This window comes from Dermacentor andersoni, chromosome 7 (genome assembly GCF_023375885.2).
Source record: "Dermacentor andersoni chromosome 7, qqDerAnde1_hic_scaffold, whole genome shotgun sequence".
In the NCBI taxonomy this organism is placed as follows: Eukaryota; Metazoa; Arthropoda; class Arachnida; order Ixodida; family Ixodidae; genus Dermacentor; species Dermacentor andersoni.
The window spans coordinates 37436045-37452581 of record NC_092820.1 but is presented as its reverse complement, the minus strand read 5'-3'; the positions used below and the strand labels follow the sequence as shown (position 1 = coordinate 37452581).

The window sequence follows — 16537 nt, the reverse complement described above, 5'->3', positions numbered from 1 at the left end:
AAAGGTGAAAATAAACTGTCCTTACCATGACAATGCTTCTGCGCACTATTGCATCAATCTTTACAAAAACTTTGTCAAATAGGGGCACTGGGAAAGAGCAGCTGCAGTTTTTTCTCGACATGTCAGCAGTTTTTGGCGGGCAAGTACAGTCCCTACCAAATGCGAAGTAGCGCGATCTTGGTAACAGTTCGCTTTGCGAACCTTTACAAGACTGTGCCCCAGGTTTGCACATTCATAATATATGCAGTGCACTGATGACACTGTTTCTGTCTGAGACCACTTATATTACTGTTGCGGAGCGCATTGTCACGTGAATTTCTAAAGAAAAATTCGCTTGTTTGTTTGTTTTTTTTTTGTCGGAAAAAAAAAGACCACACATGAACTAGGTCGTTGTAACGCTGTTATCGGTCATTTCTCGGCGTATTCCACAACCTTTGCATTGGCACCATATTCGATAAGTAAGGAAATAAACATTCATTACAAGTACATATTAATTGCTTGTTCACAATGGAAAAAAAAACTTGAGTAGCACAAACATAAACCTATCAACATAGAGTGGGTGATGTTCACGGAAAGCACTCATTAATTTTTTTCTTGGCCACTGTTAGTTGTCATATCCAGTATGTAATTTAATGGTGGTTTCCGAGAAACCTGTACAGGTCTCCTTCGTAGCTTCATGCTAAAGTAGGGTGGGTGAAAATTTTTCCTGTCATGAATTTTACTTGCCTTGCAGGCTTCCACAGAACTGATCTGCCATAATCAAATAGTGCTCTGTAAAGTAAAATAAGGAACACCTTTTCTTCATATACCTGTATTTCACTCATTGACCTCTACCAAGCTACTCATGTAAATATGTATTTACTGCTCGAAAACGGGCAATTCATGCTCCAGTGTGTCAAATTTGCCACCTCCCAGAGCTGCTCCAAAACTTCTTTGACTGCTTCCATCCCTGTATGAGTGGCCCATATAATGTTTAATGAAATTATCACTGGCATCCCAGAAACTTCAACATTTAACATCCGCCTGCCAAAGTGTCTGCCAAAGCGCCTGCCAATCTCAACATTTTGGTTAGAACTGATCACTTTATTTGCTGCAGGACTGAAGCTGTCTTGATATCTACAATACATTGGACACTACATGCAGGATTATGAATGGATACCTGAACACTGCTTGAAGGAGCAAGCTCTACAGCATCACTTATGCTCCTTTCCATGGGTTGGCAAGAGGAACCGTGGCACGCAACTCTACAGGCACCTGTGCTCTTCACTACCTTCGGAGGAGAGATGCATTGGTATGCTGTACATATATTTGACTGTGGGTTCCAGCTGCATCTCTTGCATTGTCATTCGATGTGCAGGTAGAGGAGTTACCTATTGGGCGCACATGTTGGTTAACGATACAAAAAGGAAGGTGCTTCTTTGAACACCGATGACCCTGTCCTCCACTTATTTATTTTAATTTTCTTGTAACCTTATTTTTGCTGATTATATAAAGGTCGCAGGCAATTAAGCCAAGAAAAGCGTTGGTGTAATTAGCTGTGGTTGAAATTGAAATGTAGAAAATATTGAAAGAAAGTCATGAAAGCAGACGAAAGGACCTTGTCTGTGGTGGTGACTGAACCCACAACCTTTGCAGTACACACGCGATGCACTACCAATTGTGCTAACTTGGGTATTTATGGTATTTATGCCCTGGGAGTGTTAGCCAGCGCCATTTAGAGCCATGGTGGGCAGATGTGGAACATCTTTTTTTGCACGATGGTGTCGCGTAACACCTGAACTGAAGAGAGCAGGCATGTGGCTAATAAACCCATGCATGCTACCTAAAGGCATCAAAGCTGTGAGGTTTCAAACCCTCGCATGAATGAATGAGAAGGAAAACGGACTTCATTTTTTTAAAATCACGACCATATAAAGCCAGGAGGCAATGAAGCCAAGAAAAGCATAGGGGTAACTAGCTGTGGTTGAAACTGAAATGTTGAATTGGCTCTGCGGCCATCTATCAAATTTCACCGCAATGCATTATCATAACTCAATGGGCAGCACGTTTAAAAATTATAATTCAGAAGACTGCCATAATTTCAACAAATGAGCAGTTAGCAAGAATGATAGTGTATGCCCTTCTAATATTCTTTGTATTTATGGCACTTATTCGTAACTTTTCCGCTGTGTTATATCAGTGTTTTAATTCGGACCAAAACTGTGCTATAATGTAGCAATGAGGTTATGGTCTAGTGGCGTAAATGTGCATGTTAATAAGAGGGCAAATCGCCTTAACGTTAACTGAGAGTTGTTTAAACTTGGGCAGCCTTCCGAAATATACTTTTTTTGAAGTTGCTGTCCATTGAGTTACACTGGTGCACCGTGTCATGCGAGCTACCGCAACGAGATGGCGCTGTGTACACGGTCATGTAAGATGCGGAACAACGCCTCTGGGAGAGCGGACCAGACCGTGTAAGCCGAGCCGGCATGTAGCCGTGCTTGTTTTGCATACACAACCTAGTAAACAGTTCCAGTTAACACTTACGTTTTGTCAATCACGTATGCTCGTCACCCGACCATGACATGGAGGCAACGGTGGGATACTCGACAACGCTGTGAGAAATGCACCACGCAAGTAGAAGTCTACATCACAGCGCACTGCGGTGAATACGAAACTTTGCTACCCATGGCTTCACCTACAGTGTCCACAGCCCAGCACGCAGCTCCACTAAACTCGTTCGTCGTCAAACTGCCGGAAAAACTTGATTTTCGGCAGCCCGAGGAGTAGAAACGGTGGCTCACGAGAAGGGAGGGCTATAGAGCTATCTCCAGACCAAAGACGACGACGAGACGCAGGTGAACACACTCATTTATGCCATGGGTCTTGAATCCAAAGACGTCCTAGCCTTGCTCAGGCTCTGTGATGCTGAGAAACTCGACTTCAACACAGTAATGCAACTGTTCATAAAAAATTTCCTGACACGGATGAACATGATATACGAGTGTGCAAAGTTCAACAGCCAGAAGCAAGACGTGCATGAGACAGCCGATATGTTCATCACCGAACTCTTCAGGCTCGCTGAAGCCTCTGAGTACAGCGCCCTGAAAGAGGAACTGATCTGTGATAGACTCGTGGTCGGTCCCACAGACACGTAGGTAAGTGAGAAGCTGCAACTTAATGCTGAGCTTACTCTGGAAGCCGCTGTCAACGCTGCTCGCAACATGGCGGCAACAATCAAACAGCAGCAAAAGGACCTACGGCCACAGCTACAATCACTTGAAGCTGTAGACACCATGCACAGCTTCTCGAAGAGCAAAGGAAAGTCAAATAATTCTCGTAAAATCCAGCGTGACCAAACTGCGCTGACATGCAAGTGGTATGGCTCAACAAGACACCTATGGTTCACCATCACACACTATGTGCACGGCGAATGGCAAAACATGCAGTGCCTGCAGTAAAAAGGAACACAGCTGCCATATGCTTTTCCGCTTCCAAAAAGCAGAACAAAATGCACATACCAAGCTGTTTTGGAAGAGGTTTACTTGGACAATTAACTGACCAACAGGATCCTGGGCCATGAAAAATCAATGTGATGGTCAATGGCTTCAAGGTAGACACTGGTGCAGATGTGACTGCCATGCCAACAAGCCTCTACGACGAACAAGTCACGGGAAACCTGAAGCAAGCAAAAGAACAGCTGCTCGGACCCGGCAGGACCAAAAAAAGCAACGGTTAGACTGCTACCGTGTGCTGAAATGGCTGGTTGTGTCAAGAACAAATTTATGTAATAGACAAGCTGCATGACGCACTTTTTGACGTCCCCCCGCAATCAAATCCTTCAATGTCCAACCAAGTCTCCTAGAAGTAGCGGAGTCAAAAGGCAAGGTCAGCGACCCAGCCAACATTTTATGCCACTACCTCTACCTGGCTACAGACCTAGGCCTACCTTCTCAGGACTGATTACAATATATCGCTACTCCCTGATGCCAAGCGGTGTGCTATTATGTACTCGGGGCGAGTACCTCTGCCCATGTTGCCAAGTGTCCAAATGTGAGTTGGAGAGAACGGAGAGCCTGGGTGTCATCATAAAGGTCGAAGAAACCACAGAGTGGCATGCACCTATGGTAGTGGCTAAAAATAAAGGAGGCGAGCTTCAAATCTGCAGTGACTTTGGAGGGTTAAAATAGAACATTCTGTGAGAATGAGTCTTAGTGCCCACCATCAATGATTGCCTGGCCAAACTCACCGGAGCTGCCTGGTTTAGCAAACTTGATGCTATAGCCGGATATTGGTTACTGGTTACCCGAGTCCCAGAGGTACAACACTTTCCTGACGCCACTTGGCCATTTTAAGTTCCTCTGATTGTCCTTCAGAATTTCCACAGCAACTGAATTTTTCCACTGGGAAATGCTAAGACTGCTAGAAGGCCTGGACGGCCAAGCATGTCTGCAAGACGACATAATAGTGTTTGGCCGCACGAAGACAGAACATGATGCACGACTGCACAAAGTACTTCAGCACCTGCAAGAAGCTGGCATCACCCTAAACGCAGGAAAGTGTGTACTACACCAGCAGTAAAAAATCGGGCCCCTTGGTTAACCCCCTTCTCGTTCATTACATAACGAGGGTCTCGAATCTGGCAACATTGGTGCCTTCAGGTACTACGTGTGGGTTTATTGACCAATTGCCTTCACCCAAAAAGATCACATACTCGTGATGCCTGCGACAGAAAGGATGCTCTACATATCGCCAAGGTTCGTGAGTGGTGGCACTGGCTAACAATCCCAGGGTTAGTTCTAGTAGTAACATAAATACCCCAGAAAATAGATGGGAAGACGGTGCTGTGTTAGCTCGATCGGTAGAGCATCACACACGTAATGCGTAGATGTGGAATCGTTCCCCACCTGCAGGAAGTTGTTTCTTCATCCACTTTCAGTTCCGTTAATTTTCCCTGTGTTGTCCTTGGTGCCTTTGTTTGTTGGCGTCTTATGATTAATAAAAATCGGGCCCCTCGGTTAACCTGCTTTCTTCTCGTTCATTACATAACAAGGGTCTCGATTCCGGCAACATTGATGTCTTCAGTTGGCATGTGGGGCTTTATTGACCAGTTGCCTTCACCCAAAAAGATCACGTACTTGTGATGCTTGCAGCAGAAAGGATGTTCCACATCCACCGCGTGTGTGCCATGTTTTCTAAGAAAGCAGGAACTATTCATATAATCTCTCTGGAAGTTCATAAAAGAGGGGGAGGGAGGAAAGATTGCAAAGAAGGGAACAGGGTCAAACAAATGGAGGTGTAGCAACCTGTGTAAACCGAAAGCAAAAAACATTCATACACATACTTGTGAGAAATAGAAAAAAAAGAATAATTACAGTCATTCTTTGATATTAAAAGAGCTTCTGATATCAGTTGTGAATTCATGTTTCTACTTCTGCCAAGAATATATTTCAAGTTGTGGATGACAAGTGCATGTGTTACAATGCTCACCTACATTGGTCTTACTTTGTTTTTATATTCTGCAAATGTTCTCTTGCCCTTTCATCAGTGCAGCGTCCAATTTGGCTTGTGTAGAGCTTACCAGAAGTAAGAGGTTATTTGGTAAACCATTCCAATGGCACAATTCATGAACGGTGTTGCATGCCTTTTGTTAAAAGCAGCTGTATTTTTACACTCAAGCGTGGGAAAAAAGCTTAGATGGCTTCTTCGGAACCAGCAGCACGAATGGGGCCCCATATTTGTCATTAACCTTCTTCAGTGAGTGCAACTGCTGTGCTCATGAGGCAGTGCCTCTGGCTGCTTCAAACTGCACACTGTTACCTTTGCTGCTTTCCACTCCTGAAGTTTTCGCAGTAGGGATTGTGAGATTCCGATGATGAGAGTGAGGGAGGCCAGGTGTTATGAACATGCCAACGTGAGCACAAAATCTATTGCGCCTTGTGTTAATACACATTTTTAGAGCCTATTCAAGGCACATTGGGCAATTGTGGGCTTAACATGGATTTAGGCTGGTTCATACAGTAGCTAACCTTTCTTTGCTCTTAGTTGGTAACTTCAGGAAACATGCGTTAGGGTGAGCATCAAATGTTTACCTAAGATATGCAGCATATTGTCAATGGGTTAATGAAGTTGAGTCTGACGAAGTCTTGTCCGGTTAGGAAGAGTCAAGGGAAAAAACAGAACTGAGACCGACCAAAGTGAAAAATTATTTAAAGACACGTGGGAGCCTTGCTTACAATGCTTTCACCATGCGTGTCTCATGTGTAAAGGTTAGTCCTTTTCCGTGCCCATTAAAGACATTTCAAATGTTATCTACCGTATTCTCATGTGTCATATTAGAGTTAGGTTGTAAAAGAATCAAGATATCGATGTATGTAAAAACACTTAGAACCACGGCGTTGTCAAATATCTAGTGATGTAATGTCACAAAGCACAGGAGCATTGCGATTATCACATCTCAAAACCCCTACTGCAAAAGCTTAAATTCCAAATGCAATGAAATTTCACTTTGGCTATATTGGTAATAAATTAGTAGTAAATACTACTGTAGTCATCTTGGCAAAGCTGCGGGGCTGGTATCTAATTTTCTTTTTGATATTCTTTTAATACTGTATTAGCAGACGACACATGAACCTGGTGGTTAGTGGCTATGACGAGAGTCCACATCGCCTTCAGGTTTTTATCACTGCAGGCAGCTGCAGGTGGTCCCTTATCTCGTAGGCCACACTAAGGTGCCCTGCAATCTGAGTCATGCCTCACTGCCAGTTACTGGTAATTGTGGCATTCATTTCAGTCTCGGTATCAAGATTGCTAGAATGCTGTTTTGTATTTACACTGTTTGAATCATTTTTTTATGCAGCCCTAACTTTTGTTGTGGTTGGGCTTTAAGGGCTGTAAAACAGCAAAAGCCAGCAGTGCGCACACTTTAAAGCAGCTGAAGCAGCTGGAAGTACTGCCTCATGAGCACCAAGTGATGCACTCACTGCAGAAGGTTGCTGACAAGCATGGGCTCTGAGTTGGGCTGTTTGGTGTTGCGCTGCCAAGCCTGATGGTGGATAATCAAATTGTAGCTGTGGCAGCTGCATTTTGATAGGTGTGAAATGCAAAAATGCATGTGTGTTTTGCACTGTATGCACAGTAGAGTAACCAAGGGGGTCAAAATTATTCCAGAATCCCTCGTACTTCATGCCTCATAATCATATTGTGGTTTTGGCAAATAAAACTACAGAATTTGGTTCAATATATTAGTTGGTGCCCTTTGATGTTCCAGTTCTCTAATTTTCTTGCTTATAAAAGCTCTGTTCTTGGTATAAATGATGAATTTGTTATTACAAAAGGCTAACCTCTAATCTAACTTAACTCATTAATTTCCTTTAGTGTCCCTTTTCCATGCATTAAAAGCATGGAACACTAATACATTTGCATTAATTTTTATTTGACTCGTGCTCAACAGCTAGATGCCATAGAAGAGAACTACTACCGTGGGCTTCAAGTTGATAGGTTGCCGTATAAAAGCTTGTCTTTTCTTTTAGAGATAAAAACACCTGAGCCTAGTTTTCTGTCTTTATATAGACTATTGAGATAGGCAAACACCACTTGCATGATAGATCAGTGATTAGTTATGTGTTCAGTTTTTGCCCCCACCCCAAAAAAAAGAAAGTGAACTTGTGGGATCGTTCTCCACCTGTGGCAAGTTGTTTTTTCATCCACTTTCATTTCGATTAATTTATCATTTCGTTATTTCATTTATTAAGCTCAAGTAATTTCCCCTATGTTGCCCTTGGTGTTTGTTGGCTTCTTATGATATTACTAGTAAAAATTGGGCCCTCGGTTAACCCTCTTTCTTCTCATTTATTACATAACGAGTGTCTCGAATCAGGCAACATTGATGCCTTCAGGTAGCATGTGTGGGTTTATTGACCGGTTGCCTTCACTAAAAAAAGATCACGTTCTCGTGACGCCTGCGGCAGAAAGAATGTTCCATGTCCGCCGCCAAGGTCTGTGAGTGGTAACGCTGGCTAACACTCCCAGGGTTCTACAAGGAAACATAAATACCCAAGAAAGTGGATCGGTAAACGGCGCCGCGGTGCTCAATTGGTAGAGCATCGCATGCGAAATGCGAAGGTTGTGGGATTGTTCCCCACCTGTGGCAGGTTGTTTTTTCATCCACTTTCATTTCCATTAATTTATCGTTTCATTATTTCATTTATTAAGCTCAAGTAATTTCCCCTATGTTGTCCTTGGTGTCAGTGTTTGTTGGCTTCTTATGATATGAATAATAAAAATAGGGGCCCTCGGTTAACCACCTTTCTTCCTGCAATAACATTTTTCATGGAGGGTAACAAAAGCACGCTTGACTTTATTTAAAAAAATATGCTTCATGTAGACAGTTTCTGCGTCCTTGTCTGTTTGCAACCTAAAAACATGAAAAACAGCTAGTAAAAGGCAGCAGAAAATTTTAAACGAACTGCTGATATTGCAGTAATAAAAACTCTTCACAAAGAATAGCTAATAAAAATATTTTAGAAATTTCAGTGGTTTTCTGAAAATAAAATTGGCATGGAAAAGGTTAATCTTGTATGGGGCACTAAGAACAGTAGTAAAACAAATTAGTCACCTAACGCAATCTGTGTAATGAATTGAGGATAAGTGCTCTATAAACAATTACATGTTTTCGATGAGAGATGGTGATTATTTTCCGACACATGTCGATCTTTATTTGCTAATGTGGAAAATCACAATCACTTCCCTCTCAGCTCTCTCGGGGCTCTGCAACTAACCTCATGTGCTGGAAGATAGGGAAACACCCACGGCTCATATGTTCAGCCATGTGGCTACTGTAGTTATTTGTGCAAGTTCTGGGTTCACCCACTCCCTCATTGAAACATTGATAATGATTACGATTACTAATACTCGTTTCCATCCAGGAGCCAAATCAGCTTGTAGTTGATGCTAGTCCTGTTGACAGGTCTTTATCCTTGTTTCTTCCTGCTATCATACTTCTAAGAATAAATAATCTTGCATACTATTGCTGAAAGCTGGGAGAGTTGGTTACTGGCATTAGGAAACATAGTTACTACACTATAAGATGAAACACATGAAATGCACAGGATGAGCACTACACATGAACTTGTTTTAGTACATGAGTGCGATTATATGCATGCATGAAATGCTCAAATTTGCAGCAAAATTTGACTACACGTGACATATAACATACATCACTCATTTTATTTTGCATGTACCGTACATCTTTTTCAAGTAATCAATTTTTATATTCGAGATTTCAATAGAAGGTGTGCTATTGCATTTATCGGTTTGTCTGGGAAGGCCCTTATATATCAGTGTGGAATTTTACCTTTACATTTTTTCTGAGTATGTTGTGCTGTTGTATTTTGCCATGTATTGACATCTTTTACAATGTCCTGCAAGTGTTTCAGGCCTTGCTGACACGCTAACCTGCGCAGAATGCTCAGCCTGTCTTTGAGGCACCTTTGAGTGCCTTTAATGCCTTCAGCAGCAAGTGTTATACCCGTCACACGAGCATGCCAAAGGTCCTTTGAAGTTAAGGAGCATTGAGCTTTCAAAGACATTAGTTCAACGGATATATGTCGGTGCTACATGGTCTCCAGGTAGTCTCCGTTGAAGCTTTTAACAGAGACCGCAATGTATCCTTAGCGCTACCATCACCTTGAAAGTAATAAAAAAATATAGCCCAATGCGTCTTATAATAAATTTGTCACATTTTTTTCAGCAACATTTATTTTTCCTAATACATAGAAACATCAAAACAAAATGCACACGTAGTAAAGGCATTACTTTATCACAAACAGATGTATTTATTGTAATGATGGCCACCATGTGTACCGCTTCGTACACCGCACATTGGCGTCGATTATTCATTGTTGCCTTTGCTTCAGCTGCTTTGTTTCGTTTGTTGTGGCTAGGTAGCGGTAGGTACACGTAAATGCTGTAAAAACTAAAAAACAAAAGTGACAAGGAAAGATGTGCGGAAAAAAGCCAAGGAGACTGGGATGCCTAGCAGCCACTAACCAAAGAACCAAATCGCACATGGCAACCGTGTTGTGTCGAGGTTGCTGCTGACGACAGGCCGTACCGGTGTTGCTGTACCGGCGCTTTCATGATGGAGATTGCGGGTGTCCCGAAAGTGTTTAGTACTTTAGTAACAGTATTCAGTACTTATAAGCTTGTTCTGAAGAAGTAAAAATTGAACTTCCATATCTTTAGATTATTTTTTCTACTGTCAGACGCCCTCTAGGCTTGGGAGTATTCCCTTGAGGTTTCAAAGGACGAACGCGCACTCCTTTGACTCAAAGCCACCTTCCAGTAGGGCTCCTTTGCTGTGCCTGTGTGACAGTGCACATTCTCCCTTGAAGTAAAGAATCTTTGGTTCAAAGGACTTTGAAAGTGCCCGTGTGACTGGGGTATTATGTAGGATAGACCAGGATTTGTGGTAATGGCAGGCTGCAGGAGCATTGTGCACAGATGTAGGTGGTAACAGCATCTGGATATCTCACAAAACATTGCAAAACATGCCAAACTGTGACTGTACACATGCAGTTTGCAAATATAAGGCAGGGAAGTGCAGATTTGTATACTAGGTCTTTTCCATCCAAGAAACCAATAACTGCATTAACAAACCTTCTACAGGGGTCTTGAATAAAGAAGTTGGTTACTTGAACAATATGATGTATGACATGGGTGCATCATGAATCACATAGTTTATATGTCGTGTATTGTGAAATTTCCTGCGAATGTGTTGTTTTTATGTATGTAATCATTGTTTAGTGAGGTTGCTTGATGTCCAGCACCCATTCTCTGCATATCATGTTGGTATTTTGTTTTGTCTTAGAACTGTAATTATGTTTCATAAAACCTTACATTGCTAAAATTAGACTTTGGGGCAGTTTGGTCTTTTCATCCACATTCTTGTTTTTGTCATTTCCCTTACCATGCAAGCATTTTTCTGGAGCACTTGCAGTATTTCGTCATGCTCTTGCGTTTACAAGCCAGATGTCTGTCTGTGAACAGCTCAAACCACTTGTAGCATGCAAATCTGATGCATCCTCAATAGAACTCCATAGTGAATGTATTGCTAAAAATATTTTTCAGGGGATGAAGCACTTCTATAACTACAGAGTTTTGCAGCAATAAAGAAGCAGAATGCTTGCATCTGTGTAATCTATATATAATATTTTCTTTGTATCATCTTTTATCTGACTGTCTGTCAGCATGGTAACATTGCATATTATCTTCTTAACATTCATGAGTTCCAAATAGCTACTATAATCTTTTTGTCCTCACATTTTCTGTAATATCCTTCACCGGAAGGACAACTGGCAGTTCACTTGATTTACCACTTACAGGCAACAAATTAATCATAATAGTAGTGTCATGCCTATTGCTTAAAAGCTCCTAAACGATTTTGCACATCTGAAAGTTCCTTGAATTCATGCAAGCAGGTGCTGCTTATATGATGGCTGAATGCTCATGTGATTGGTTTTTAGGCCAATGTGAAAGAAAAACGCCAGTACCTATGTGTTGCTTTATGATGTTGACCTGTATTTATTATTACGTTGGTGAACTGTGTGTGCACTCTGAAGATATGCACATTACTGCTGGTGTTTTGTATAATCTGTGTATAATACAACAACATATATTATCAAGAACACATTCATTTTATTAGTTTTTGTAATATGTTGTCATGATTTCCTTTCATTGTCAGTGCTGCAAGGCGTCCTAATACCTAATTAAAGAGCTTCTGCAGACATAAAGAGTTGATTCGAAATTTCAGAAGCTTTTAATCACTGCAGCTATAGGTTTTTTTAATATAAGCTTTCTTCACTACAAAATGGGGGTTCCTAAATTGGTTATTTGCGCCTATAAACCACCCGAGCTGGATGAAAATACTTTTCAGAAACTGCTCGAAGGTCTATTATACTTAGTCAGAATAAGAAGATACTCTTTGCAGATAAAAAACATTAATGGTCTATCTCACATAATGAAACATTCTGGAAGGCCTTGTGGTCATTCGTAGAAACACTTGTTTGTAGCTTTGTCAGTGCCGTGATGTTTCAACCTTAGCCTACAAGATAACGATACTCACACCATGTGAAATTTTCGCGAAGTAGTCTGTTTGTGCATTCTGCGACTTAAAAGGAAGAGGTCTGGACACTGACCAAAATGGTTTAAAGTACTTATTTGAATTTTTGAAGTTATTTGAATTTGAAAATGTAAAAAACTATTTTAAACATTTTGGTCGGTGTCTGGACCTCTTCCTTTTAGTATGCATCATCCCGACCAGACGGGCTTTCGTCATACTCTCCACTTCATCCAGCCTGCAACTGTACAATGGGCTGTAATTTTTCCTAAAATCTGAGGTGGCCAAGATGCACTTGGAGTGGTAGCATTGAATGGCCCAGCACTATTGAATAATTGGTGATGCTATGTTTAAATATTCATGCGGTGTCTGTTTGCAATACAATAGTACATAATCTATTTTCTTTGGTTTTCCAGAATGCTCCCTATCATGCACTGCCATCTCAACAGTACCATGGCTTTTTGTGTGGATTCCTTCCCTTTTGAAGGCCACCACTGTTTGCACAGCATCACAGCCTGCCTGCCTTGATCTTGCGGAAGAAGAAAATACAAAATGCCTATTTTTTGAAATGCATGCATGGCTTCATGCAACACCACCTGTCGTCGGGGTGTTAAGGCTTTTTGCAGAGAAAATGTAATGACGCCTTATGTGTGCCCTGGTGGCAAAGTGTTTGCCTCTTTGCCTGTGTAAAAATTTCACACTTATGGATACTGTTAAAGGTTCCTGTATCATATTTTCTTTCACATCCTAAGAAATTTTTGTTTCATTATAAAACTAAAAATTATAGTTGAATTGCTGCTTTGTGTGATATGCAATATTCAGCTGAAGGTGATCAGCAGAGGTCGAACAAGTGTTATGTCAGGTGGAGAAATTTTTTTGAGAAGTGGACTTCTTCGTTAGGGTAACAACCGTTTTCCTTGGCAGTATTTATATAGTTCACTTTTCTCCACTCCATGGATATCCAGCAAAATGAGTGAGTGCATAGAGAAGGTGAGGTAAGTTTAAATGCTCACCATGGGGGTTTAGTTGGGGTAGCAAGGTGTGTAGAAGTATGGGAGTTTGGCAGGTTGCTCGCACCAATTTCTATGAGTGATCTTGTTTGTGTCTATGTCAGTTATATAATGCGAGGCGTCTTCTGACGCCAGAAATTTTGAAAAAAAAATCCTTATATTTGTGGAAATTCAGTATGTGCCCCTGGGGCTACTACGAGCACTTGGGGCCACTGGGTAGATGCAGCTCTCCAATGAACTTTTTTGACACAAACTTGTGTATGTACGCTGGGTGTGTGCCACTGCATATGTGCCACTCTTTAATGAACCTCTTTGATGTTGACTTAGGTCATGGGGCATCACAACACAAACCTATGTAGCGACATCTGTGTATGCAAGTAAGTGTGAGCTGGAATTGTCTGCTTGGATTTTCTTTCCCTGATGACGACTAGTCCCCTTGTTGAATTAACTTCAGCCTCAGATATCACCTGTTTGTCTACTGTTATCACATTATGCCCATTTTGCTGTGAACTTGTCATGTTCTCTAGCTGGCAAGCTTGAATTTCAGGTGCTGCACGCTAAGGAAATTGATTCAGAGTGGGTGGTACCACTTCTTTTTCTTTGCAGCTGTGTGTTACATGAGAGAATAAGTTGTACGTAGATGTCTATTAGAAATAGCATAGGTATTCAAAGGTACTTTCATTATGTTCTAGGTCATTTGTGCTGTCTGGCCTCCTTTGCATCATTTTTTGTAGCATGCTTTTTACATGCAAAAACAAATGTGGCCTGTTCTAATGCATGCAAGGACTGCCCAATAGCTCATGATGTTTTGAGCCGCTGAATTTCAGTCTTGGCTGCACTTGTGGATTTTCAACTGTACTGAAGCTTGCAATATGCTTGAATTTCCTGTCAAACTGGTTTGCTTGTTTGTATCCAATTTATTGAATTATTTCACTTCATTATGCTAATAGTCATTGATTGTACTATCATGCTGGCACATTTGATTCTGGAACTGCAATAAATTTCCAGACATTTTATTGCTTTGTCATGGTTTTTGCACTCGTCAGACAATCTACTAAACACACACACAAAAAGAACTCCCTTCAACCTCGTAAAATTCCCAAAAAGTGCATAATAAACTCCCAGACCTACCTGTAAAAGCCCTAATAAGGAGCTAAAATGCACTCCCAAAACATCTGTTTAAAACTCCCTTAGTAAAACAGCTCCCTAAAGCTGTAAAAATTCACTCCCAAGCATTCTCGTATATGTTCCCATAAAAAGCAAAAATCGAACTCTCAAAAATATCCATAAGTGCTCCCTTAAGCAGAGCTCCCAAAATATGGGAACGGTTGCTCCCAGGTTTACACCTAAGCACTCCTACAAGGAGGTAAAATAATTTCCCAAAGGTATCCTTCAAAACGCCCTTAAGAAGCCAAACGTTTCCGAAAATATGTACGTAAGAACTCCCATCGCTTCTCCTATAAATTCCCATAAGAAGCAAAATGAAATACCCATGTCAACTTGTAAAAGCTCCCAAAGCTCCTCATAAGAACTTCCATAGTTCTGGTGTTCAAAAGAGGAATGAAAAACTCCCAACGTTCCCCATATAGACTCCTGCAACCACTCGGGGGTTGGTGTTCAAAGGAGAATTAAAAACCTCCCATAATTCTCCATATAGACTCCTGCAACCACTCAGGGGTTGGTGTTCAAAGGAGAATTAAAAAACTCCCATAATTCCCCTTAACACCACCAAACACAAGGGTGTAAAAAAAAACTCCGTTCGAATGGAGGATATTGTCCTCCCTTAAGGGCTGAAGTTATGCAACGAGGCCAAAACTCCCTAAAAGGGTCAAACCTGTTTACAGTGTAGTAGCTATGACAATATTCCTTGCGTTCTGGCTGCAGTCGAAAGCTTTATTCACCGCAACAAGGCGATAGAATCTAGCTGTTGCTTGTATATAATATTTGGGGTAATAATAAATAAATATACAGAGAGACAGATACAGAGACACACAGACACGCAGAGAGACAGATAAATAAATAGATATATATTCCACATGTGCAGCCAAGTGAAGCATAATAAACAGCAAGAAAAGTTAGTTTCACCGGAAGGACAAAGTATTGAAAGCAATAGCAATGTTGAGCGTTGCGAGGAAGCTTCAGCTCGGTGCTAACTCTGACGCCACCTTTTGAGTTACATGCAAAACACAGAAATGCTTTTACGAGGCAACCCTTGGCCGATTTCAATGAAATTTCTTCCGTTCGAGAGACAAAGTAAAATTCTAACGACCGTGGGAAACCAGATATAGATATAGTATGCGAAATTAAAAAAAATGCTCAAGTTTGGTAAGCTAAGAAATTATCAGCAGCAAATTCACATATCCCTAACTCTACGCAAAAAACAGATCTCGCCGTTATGTAAACTGCTTCGGTAAGAGCATTCAAAACAGACTAACAACTAGTAAATGAAATTGGAAGTTATTTAAAGTTGTTGCCACGTCTACGAGAGTTTCTGCGAAAAGTCCTGCTCACGTATTAGATCAGTGCGTAATAAATCCATTTTGTGCGCTTTAGATGCGGTTTGACCTAATTTGCTGAATTGCGAAACCATGATAACGTAAAATACCATTCCAATGTCTTTTTATTCCAATCTCCCGAAGTAAAATTTACGTACCCGCCGACGCAAACATAGGACGGTGACTGGCAGGGTTGTCTGAACTGACCAATCAAACGCTCTCCTCGTTTATAGGAGGCCACTTTTGTTTGTTTTAAGAACGAATAACATTGCCTACACTGAACGGCTTGTCTTGTCTAACTGGCTGACAAGAGGCGAGGAGCAAGTTCAAGTGGAGTGCACTGAAATTCGATAACCGGATGAAAAGGGTTGTGCCGGCGTCTGCGATAGGTCCGCTTTCCCTTATTCAGTTTGCGGTGGCTGGTCGAAAATCACAGCGGCATGCAACGGAAGGTTAAGGATGACGCTAAAACACATCCCCAGCAAAGAAGAATCGGCAGAGCGAGATCGTAAACGTGCCGAAAGTGGTCAAAAACGTTACATTGCCAGGCAACACCTAAGCGCTCCGGTAGGTGCGAGTAGCTATTGGCTGAGCGATCCGCGGCAGCCATCTTTTATTCCTTTCAGAACGGCGTTGCCTGCGGCTATACCAAAGAAAATTCAGTTTTGTTTCGCATATTAACGCATCTTTAACGCGTACATGTCACTTTCACGTGGTTTGTTTTCGTGGTTTTCTGACGTCGCGTGGAGGAAGCCGCCAGGGGGCCAGGGAGTGCGGACGTGGTTCAAGTCGGCTCCGTGGAAAGTTGCTTTGTCTGGTGGAAACAGCGCCGATTCATAGAAATAAGTGATGTGATCGCCTATCGGAAGACCCAAGGATCACCTGGATTACAATTTTATGACTGTAAGTGGACATTTGGATGTATTACGGCCACT

General features: G+C 41.6%; 1 long non-coding RNA gene across 1 annotated transcript; it reads left to right on the top strand.

Moving 5' to 3' along the window:
- The first annotated feature begins 1106 nt into the window (after nt 1–1106).
- Nucleotides 1107–14123, top strand: LOC140219246 (uncharacterized). The gene is made up of 2 exons (XR_011895381.1): nt 1107–1291; nt 12514–14123. It is a non-coding gene; the product is annotated as an uncharacterized lncRNA (long non-coding RNA).
- Nucleotides 14124–16537: the final 2414 nt, after the last annotated feature.